The following is a 9,757-nucleotide window of genomic DNA, read 5'->3' on the forward strand; positions in this document are numbered from 1 at the left end:
TATACATATACATGGATGTGTACTGTATACTGTATACTAGGGGTTGACCGATTATTAGAGCCGATATTCAGCGTTTTTCTGATTTTCAGTGTTCTTTTCTCTACTGTCTGGGTCCCCTAGTGGCAAGGAGGCCTAAAGCCTGTGCCTAGAGCCATACAGCACTCCGCTCAAGAGGGAAATATTGGACTTTATACTGCACTACATTTATTTGATACTTCATAGCAACTTTATATAACATTTAACAAGAAACATCTTAGCCTTACAAAGCACAATGCTCTGCTTTAGATTAAACCAGTGGTTTAAAATCTTTTTGGTTTGTGATCCCTCACGGAGAAACAGTCTGGTTAGAGCATCTTGTTGTTTCAGATGTCTATGTCTGCATTTATGAGTAGCAGATCCACCCTCACTCTAAATTTCTAACAGGGATGTATTTAAATAGCTGCTAAAAGTATGCAGTGCCTCACACAAAGCTTAGATTTAAGTAAAAAAATAAATATGAATGTTCGAATGATCAGACGTTTTCTTCTTTGAATCGTCTCACAATCCCTGAGATTTCACCCAGATAAAGCACGACATAAAATTATACATGTGACGCATTGATACATCAGTAATAACAATCTACTAATGTCTCATATAATAAATCATATAGTCACAAATACGTACATTTCATTTTGATTTTTGAAGTTCCTTTTGCTCATTGCACCTCTGCACTTTTGCTTAAGTGTGATTTTGTAACATGACTACTCTAAGTAAAAACTCATGTTTATAACTTTAATGCAATCTATTTTTCTGTCCACTAGAGGGCAGCAGCACTACATTACACTGGGTCAGCAATTATAGAGGATTATTTTCATGACCACAAATTCACGTTGACTTATCCATCTGTCTGTCTGTCTGTCTGTCAAAGCTTCATTTATAAAAATCATTTCAAAGTATAATTTCTAAGCTATGCAACAAGAAATTGATTTTTAAGACGCACACACATTATTTAATAAATATTCAGTATATCTGTTTAATACCATCTGTTTAATACTATTGGTCATAAAGTATAGGTGAATTATTCTGAAACCAAACAGTTAGACTAATTTACTCAAATACATATGTGGCCGTGCCCTTCTGACAGCTCTCATGTCATCCTGACATAATTTGACCTTTGCCCTCCTTTCATATACATTCCTTTCTGTTTTTTCAAACTGAACCTGGATCATGTGATTGATAGAAATAAGTCACATGCTAAATCAGTTGGAGGATTGCCTAATTCCTTTATGAGATTTACATTAATTTGCATTTCTTTGTTTAGTTTTTATACGTCACTGAAACTAAATCTCTATTCTGTACTGCCTATGTGCCATCTGGCCTGAACATTGGTGAATCTAATAAAAGTTTTAAATGCTCCATCTTTTTATGAAAAAAAAGGACTGATTTAGTGATATTGTCCGTGAACTTCTGCACTTAGCTAAACAGCCAATAAAGAAGATCACTGTTAGTTTGCTGCCATATGACATTAAGTGACTCTGCCAAGCTGTGATCAGTCATCACATTGTGGTCATGATGTTATCAACTGAGGCCAACTCGATCATTTTCCCACAGCGTCTCCCTTAGGGCTGTCTTTCCATGTGTACCTCAACGTAGGTTAGAGGAGCGTGGAGACAAATTAGCTGAGCCACCTCAGCCGCACAGTTTAAATGCTGCAAACAATTACACCTCATAAAGTGGTTCTAAAACTGTGTGTCTGTGTACGCCGAGGAGTTGGGTGGGGGGTGGGGGGGTAATCAGTTGATGATGGGCGCGGCAGTGGGATGACTCATATTTGGAGTTGCCTAGCTACAGCCAGGAGTTGTTTTCTTTAGACTCAGAGCGAGAGTACAGTGTGTATGTCTGGATTTCATTGAGAGAGCAAGGCTTTGTGGGGGCGGCATTATCGCAGGGGTGGCACTGAGCAGGAAACAGGAGGAGCACAAATTTTCCCAAAGAGGAGAAGAAATCACGTGAGGAGAAACTGGAGTTAAATGTAGTAATGTAAGCGAGGGAGGGGAAAAAAATAGAGTGAGGTCTACGAAAAGAGCGCCCAGGGTGAGGAAGTGAATCAAGAATGAAAACCCCTAGCCAGTAACCATGGAAACGGGTTGGCTCGAATAAATATGAGGAATTCTTTTTTTATTGAATGTAAACGGTGGCTGGGGCACCACTACTGACACACACAATGTTCGCCCTGCTGGAAGCTGTACTGAAGCCTTCAGAAAAGTATAGTGGCTCACTCACATTTACTGTACAACATCCACCATGTCTGGCACATAATAGACTCCTGAGGTTGCTGCTGTCGGATTCTCACTCAGTTCATAGGCAGCCAGCCAACTGGGCACATGCAAATGCTTAGAGAGAAATTCTCTCAGCATATTCTTTGATGTCTTAATTTGATTTTGATTTCCCCTCACGCAAAGGTTAGGGCAAAAACAACACAGACTCTTCTTTCTACATTTTGCTCAAATGTAGAGAGAAGAGTACAATATATGAAATATTTGTAGTAGCGGTATATTGTCTCAATAATAATCATATTAAAGTGACACTATGTAACTTTTTTACCTTAAAACAACAGTTCCAAATTCATGTCGATGGTACAGTGTCTTGAATAGTAGCCCTGTCACAGCCACTCCGCCCACCTATCTCTTCTTTCTGCACTATATAACTTCAGTGAGAGGGTAGGATCACAGTGTTACATACATGTTTACTTCAAGAAACAACTTTTCAAAACCTAAGGTTGTTAGGTGTAATGATGTTTTTGTAGTTAGCACCTACAAATTGTTACAGTTGTGGGATTTGTACTAACAACCGTGGTGTTTCACTCAGAACCTTCGCAGACGTGCCAAATTGTATGAAATGCCGATTTCTAAGTAATGTTGCTTAAATATTTATACTTTTATTCAGCAGTATATACAAGCATTTAAACAAATAAATGGTGGCAAACAAAACACAATGCAAAAATAAAATGAAACAATGTTTCAATTAGGGTTAACATTTTAAACTGTCAGGCCCACCGGGTGCTTACCATATGTACAGTTGCCGATTTCTCAGTAGCTATTAAAATACAGTGTTACATAATAGAGGGGAGGCATGTACAATGAAAAAAGAAGAGGAACAAGAATTGGACCCTGTGGAACACCATAACTAATTACAACTACTCAAGTTACTGCAATTAAGTCATTTTTTTTCAAGTCTGTAATTTTACTTGTGCTTAAGTATGCATTACTTAATGTTATCTACTTCGTTATTTTGAAATAATAACCGAGCACTGAGTACAATTTGAACCTGAATTTTTGTAGCCACTAAGGCTCTCTCATCACAAACAGGCCAATGTAAATCCTAACATATGGACAAAAGACACAAAACTCTGCAGCAGGCACTATTGCTGCTATTGATGATGCATTAAACATCAACAGTTGAAAAGAAACTAATATTCTGAGTAGTGTTTGAGAAGAATACTTTGTACTTTTACTTAATTATTATTTTAATACCAGTAGTTTTACTTGTAATTGAGTAATATTTCAGCAATGTAACTGTACTTATACTTGAGTGCAGATTTTCAGTACTCTTTCCACCACTGCAAAATATTATGATTCATTGTTATCCTTAATTGAACCTGCTCTTTTTGCCTGCTCAGTTGTTAGCATACCCAGGCTGCCTGTACATCCCCCGACTGAACACTTCAACTTCTTGAATATACATGTAAAAAAAATAGTCCATTATTTTCTGACTGGTGGAGTGAGGAGGAGGTTGCCTTCAAATAACGAGTTATTGTAGAACAGAAGGCCACAACATGGACACTTACTGTGGAGGTGGTGATGACTGGAAAAAGGAAAATGATGATCTGGCTTCTGAGAATCAGAGAGAAGAACAGTGGTAAAGTAAGCTGTTAGTGCATGTTGTTGTTTTTTCTGTCGCACCTTGTCAATGCGTCACTCCCTTAGAGGATGATAAGTATGCAGTATGTATGTACAATATGAATGTTTGTTTTTCTCCTGAAACTGGGGTCATGTTTCAGATGAGGATGTGTAGGCCTGTGTATATGTAGGCAGGCATGAATGTGAGTACACGTGTGAGAACATTTGTGTCTAACTCCTCCACTGACATGCCTGTACAGTGGCTTATCATCCAAACCAGCCCGGTGACACTTGCGGCAGAGAAGAGGGCGATGGTCGGCTTTTCCATTTAGTCAACTGCCTGGGGCGAGGTGAGAGTTTCATCACAAACAGCCACTGACAGTGCCCCTTGTGTTTGCTCGGCCTCATTCAAGAGAAAACGCACACAGCCAAAGTGTTGGAAATTATCTGCGCAATTCCTGTTAATATAGTCGGGCTAGTAGTTGGGCTGTTTTTACAATAGGAGTTTAGAAATCACAGGGCAGGGTGCGACATTGTGTAAGACAGAGAAGGAATGAGCGGAGTGAGACAGTCAACCACAGACAGAGAGCTTTACTATTGTGTAAAGCAGCAGTGACTTGGCTGTGGTCAGGCTCACTCCTCTGGCATGTAGGCACTGCTCTGCTGGCTTTGTTTCACACACTCATGTTGAAATACTCACTCACTGAGACTCCTCACAAACACCTTAATTAAGGGATTCTGACATTACTCAACAAGAAATAGCAATCTGTCCCGCTATAGGCCTTGTTTGTCTATTTACATCTAATGCATGCCACAGCTTTAAGACAGAAGATGCGACATGTAAACTATGAAAAAAGAGTGCTTGTTGAAGATGTTGGAAAAGTTACAGTAACGGTCCTCTTCACTGGCCACTTATTTTCCACAATGTAAAATGTCAAAGTGTAGCATAGTTAAGTTCTGTGTATTTCAGTCATTTTTCAATAGCAGATTCAGGCCTGCATTCAGCTCTTTAATGACCCCGCAGTGTGCAGTAAACACGGCTCAGGAACTTAAAGAACCACCCTGAACCTGCCAACCCTGAGAAAGTATTTTCAGGAATCAACGTTAATACTTGTGCACACAACACTTTACAGTGCAGACAATATCACAACTGTTCACTAGTGATCTTTTACGACTCTGGTTTTTCCGGTACTGATCAGCAATAGCAGCGTGACAAAAGGCTGATTATTGAGCAAGCCACCTCATTGGTCTTCTTCATTTGTTACACAGGCATGTGATTTGTCGACTTGTGTTTGGATCCAAAAAACGTGTTGCGGCTAAGCTCCTGCCCCGCCCCCTCCCCCAATACACACAGTGGTAGACAATTGAGTGGTAAAACACCAACTAGGTTTTTACTCTGCAAATGATCACTGACTGTTGCATGACTCATGGCATTTCCTCTCCCGAAAATATACAAAGAACTAAAAAAAAAGCCTGATTCTTGCATAACTCAAGTGGAAAAAAGCAGACATGCATCCTAGTTTCAGTCAGTAGTCATGCTTTGTGGAAAGGGCTGGGGGGGAGGGCTGTTACACGCTGTATGGCACAGTACAGCCCTTGGCTTACCTCACCTGTAAGGTGGGGTTGACACGCCCAGAACAGAATCAGGTCTGACCACATTCTCCGATCCCAGCTCTCTTTATCTCAGTCCTTCTCTCTCTTGTTTTTTTTTCTCCTCTATGTCATCATAAGATCGTGTCTCACAAGCAGGTGTACTCGAAGATTTATCACTATGGTAATTTAAAAAAAGTCAAATTGTAAAGGTCCTGATAGGAGTACATGCGGCATCCTCGCATATGAGGGAACTGTCTATCAAGGCAGCTGAAGTGCAGAATTTCAAGGGACAGACATTCACTCCCATAGGGATTTGGGAGGGACACTTTGGACGTTAAGCAGTACAATCAAGGTGTGGTGTCTGAAATTCAGACTAATGAACACGAATGGAAAGACATGTCAGCTTTCTCAATGCATAGACTCATACACTGCTAGAGGTGTGTGGCGGTGTGTGTTTCTGCCTGTATTTTCTTTGTTTTCTTATTATTTTGCAGTGTATTTTTCCAGGCGGTAGTGATTCTGGGGAAAGATAGTCGATTTTTTGGGTCCCAGGTCGTCAAACACAGACGCTTTGGGTTGGCAGCTCACCAGCCCAAAGCGACAGTACAAACAGCAGCTGACGAATACTGCCTAGTCTGCCTTTATGTGGTAAAATGTGTGGTATATTTACTGTGGCTTCCATGGAGTGTGACAATGTTGTCATAGAAATCAGAGATTTGCATAAGGTTGCAGAGACCTGACGTGTTGCCATGGCAGAGACATCATTTAGTTCAACAATTCAACACTGGCTATGTTTAGCATTCCAGCTTTCTGAGTCCCTCTGTCTACGTATGAAAAAGGTTATTTTCCATGACAACCACATTACAACACACTGTTCTTCTTAGATTTGAACAAAGGAGAAGTTAATTGGTTTCACTCTTAAGAGAGATGTCAGGCGATAGTGTATTTGTATGTATGTGTGTGTGTGTGTGTGTGTGTGTGTGTGTGTGTGTGTGTGTGTGTGTGTGTGTGTGTGTGTGTGTGTGTAGTGGTGAAGGAGTATTCAGATCCTTTTCTTTAGTAATAGCACTAATACTACACTACAATATAAGTAAAAGTCCTGCATTCAAAATCTCGCTTAAGTAAAAAGTATGTAGGTATTATTAGCTATATTACTTTAAGTATAACAAGTAAAAGTACTCTTTGTGCAGTAAAATGTTCCCTGTCAGTGCTGTACTTTTATATATGATGTTTTTGGATTAATATTAATTAATAGCAATAATATTGAAAAAGAACACTATTTGTCTCTGAGTTGTCGTAGGATAGAAGTATGAAGTTGCATGAAGTGGAAATTGTGTGTGTTTGTGTGTGTCTGTGTGTGTGTAACCCTATGACCCCCCCAGAATGTAGCCACACGAGTAGCCTTACTATAAACACTCAAGCAGGCTCTGCTGCCTTTCAAGGCCACTGCATTGGCAGGTAAATTATTTTGGAAGCCTGTTATTATCCTGCTGGCTCATACCTGAGGCTGCGGCAGCCTGACATGATACTGACCAGGTACTCTGCTGAGCCTTTGACTCAGACTTCTGTTGAAGTGTCGGCATATTTTTATACTCACCAGAGGCAAACAAGTGACCTCAGTCTCCTTGTCCGCACCCAGAGTATTTAAGTCTGTCTCTACCTACTTGTGTGTATCCGACTTTCCTGTCTGACTTTGATTCGTGAAATTTGTACTATTCAAATATTATTTGGAGCTCAGTTTGAGACCAGAAAGCATGATAATGAGGCAGTTATGTAGTAAAACCTAATAAATAAACTAAAGAAGCGATTTCTAAAGAAATTGCGATGTGAATATTGATGCTGGTTTAAAAGCAGATGCTACACTGCATTGCTGTCTTTAAAGTTAAATGATATCAATAATGTATAAAAGATGTGGAATGTTTTAAGATTTGTTGATAAACGGACACTAAACTGAATTGCTGGCTTCAATTTGTATGGAGAAGCAGCTGAAGGAGTATGAAGAGTTGGAAAAGTGGCAAAGGGTAAATAAAACTCATAATGTATGAGAAGAAGTAGAGTTTCTGGATTTAAGTATGAATGAGCAGATACAAGTTGAAATGAGTATGATATTTTCAAAGAGTGGGAAAGGAATAAATAATGCAAAAATAAAGTGTAAGAAGGTAGATTGATTACATTGCTTCATTAAAGGCTGGCTTAACTTTGAAGAAGCTGCTGAACGAGCACAGAGAGTTGGAAAAGAAGGACAATTTAGTTTTCACTGAAAGTATGACTAGTAGACAAGTGAGTAAATAAGAATGAAAACATGCATGAAAAAGTGTAGGAAGCAATATAAATAGTTGGAAATGTGGGAATGGGCTAGAGGATGCAAAATAAAGTGTAAGGTAGGAGCTGAACTGTATTGCTTGAATAATGGCTGGGAGCTACACTGCATTGCTGTCATAACTTTGTTTGAAGAAGCAACTAAAGGAGTATGACAAACTGGTCAAGTAGCAAAGGTCCTAATTAATATGAATGTGATTTATGTTAAAAAACAGATGATGTATGAAAGATGAATTAGACTTTCTGGCTAAAAGTATATGAGCAGATAAAAGTTCAAAGGGTTTGAATAGTTTGAAAAATATAGTGTGTGCTGGCAGATTAATGGCTTTGCTGCATGAATGGCAGGCGTGACCTGCATGGCCGTCCTAACTTTTTTTATGAAGAAGCAGCTGAAAGAGTATAAAGAGTTGGAAAAATGGGAAAAGGTCTAATCTGTATGAATGGGATTCAAAAGTTGAATAAAACCCATAATGCATGAAATATTCGAAACATTATATGGTTTGAATGGAGTTTATCTCTGAAAGTATAAGAGTTGAAAGGTAAATGAAATACTGTTGGAAGAAATATTAGTGGACATGGGCTAAATAATGCAGAATGCAATGTAAGCTAGGAGCTAGAATTTGCTTGAATAATGGCCCGGAGCTGAACTACATTGCTTGAATAATAGCTGGGAGCTAAACTGCTTTGCTGGCTCAAAGGGTAAATTCAGTTTTTCTAAAGTGGGGTTGTATGAGGTACTTATACATAGTCAGTGTATGACCTAGAGTAGGTGGCAGTTGGCATGGCCCAGTTTGGAGAAGCAGCAGGAGTACCAGGGAGAAGCTGCAAAACATGTTTTAACCAATTAAAAAAGGCCCACCTAAAAAAATCAATATCAGGTTAAGTGTACAATATCATTAAAATATCTTCACAACTTTAGCTTGCCTTCAGACAGCCCTTTCCAACGTGAAACTGACGCTGTTGTAGTGTCCTCACCAAAGCCACCCCGTGACAAAAAGGTGTCTGGTGGCAAAACAAAGGAGTTTTTTTGGTTGACTGCTGCCTCGATCAGTTAGCTTGTTTGTATTATTGTGTGACTTCAGTGAATCATGCATCCAACATTCACACCTATTAAGAGGACCATCCCGCCTTTTTGTTTTAAGATGCAACAGAGCGTAAGGAATGTATCATCTGTGCGGTCAGGTGTTCAACATGGGTCTTAGAAGAAAAAACAAGCTTATGTTCGATAAGAGATCTGAAATGAATTAAATTCTTTCTTCTGAACCCTTTTTTTGCGAGGTTTACTTCCCTAATTTACATTACATTCCCTATTAAAATGAACCTGGCTCGTAAGGCCATGACAAAGTGTGAGACACACCAAAAGTTATACAAAGTAATTTATTAAACAGACTGAGATTAATTAAATACATACAAATAAACACATGGTGGATGCACAGAGTGGATGGTGTGCATGAGAGGGGAGAAGGTGTGTGAGTGGTGTGAGGTGCGTGTAAACAAAGTAAAGGGAAGAATGGGAAAGGAACTAATGCTGGAACATAACTGAACGGGTGCCTGCAGGGAAGTTAGTAACGGACTGTTAGTAACAGTCAGGGTTTCATAGACTGGGAGCCTAGTTGTTCCTGGTTGGCACTGATGATCCTCTGCCTCACATGGGTCATCTCAAAGGAATGTTCTAATTCTGAGAGTTTTGCTAATCTCTAAATCAACTCCTCTTCAACCTCTTCGTACTCATCCGTTCTCTTTGAAATTTCATTCAAGCTTCAAACCCGCATCCACTGTGTGGCTCATGTGTCAGCATATTTCAAACATTTCCGCTTGAACACACTTGATCTGTTTTCAATTGACATTTCAACTGTATCCGTCCCTTTCTTCCCAAGTAACACTTTAACTGCTTTCGGGACTTCTTTCATTTCTTATTGTTTGACAGCTCATCTGCTTTCAGTGGTTAAATTCCAACTGACATCTCA

This window comes from Pagrus pagrus (genome assembly GCF_965226575.1).
Source record: "Pagrus pagrus genome assembly, chromosome: 13".
Lineage (NCBI taxonomy): Eukaryota > Metazoa > Chordata > Actinopteri > Spariformes > Sparidae > Pagrus > Pagrus pagrus.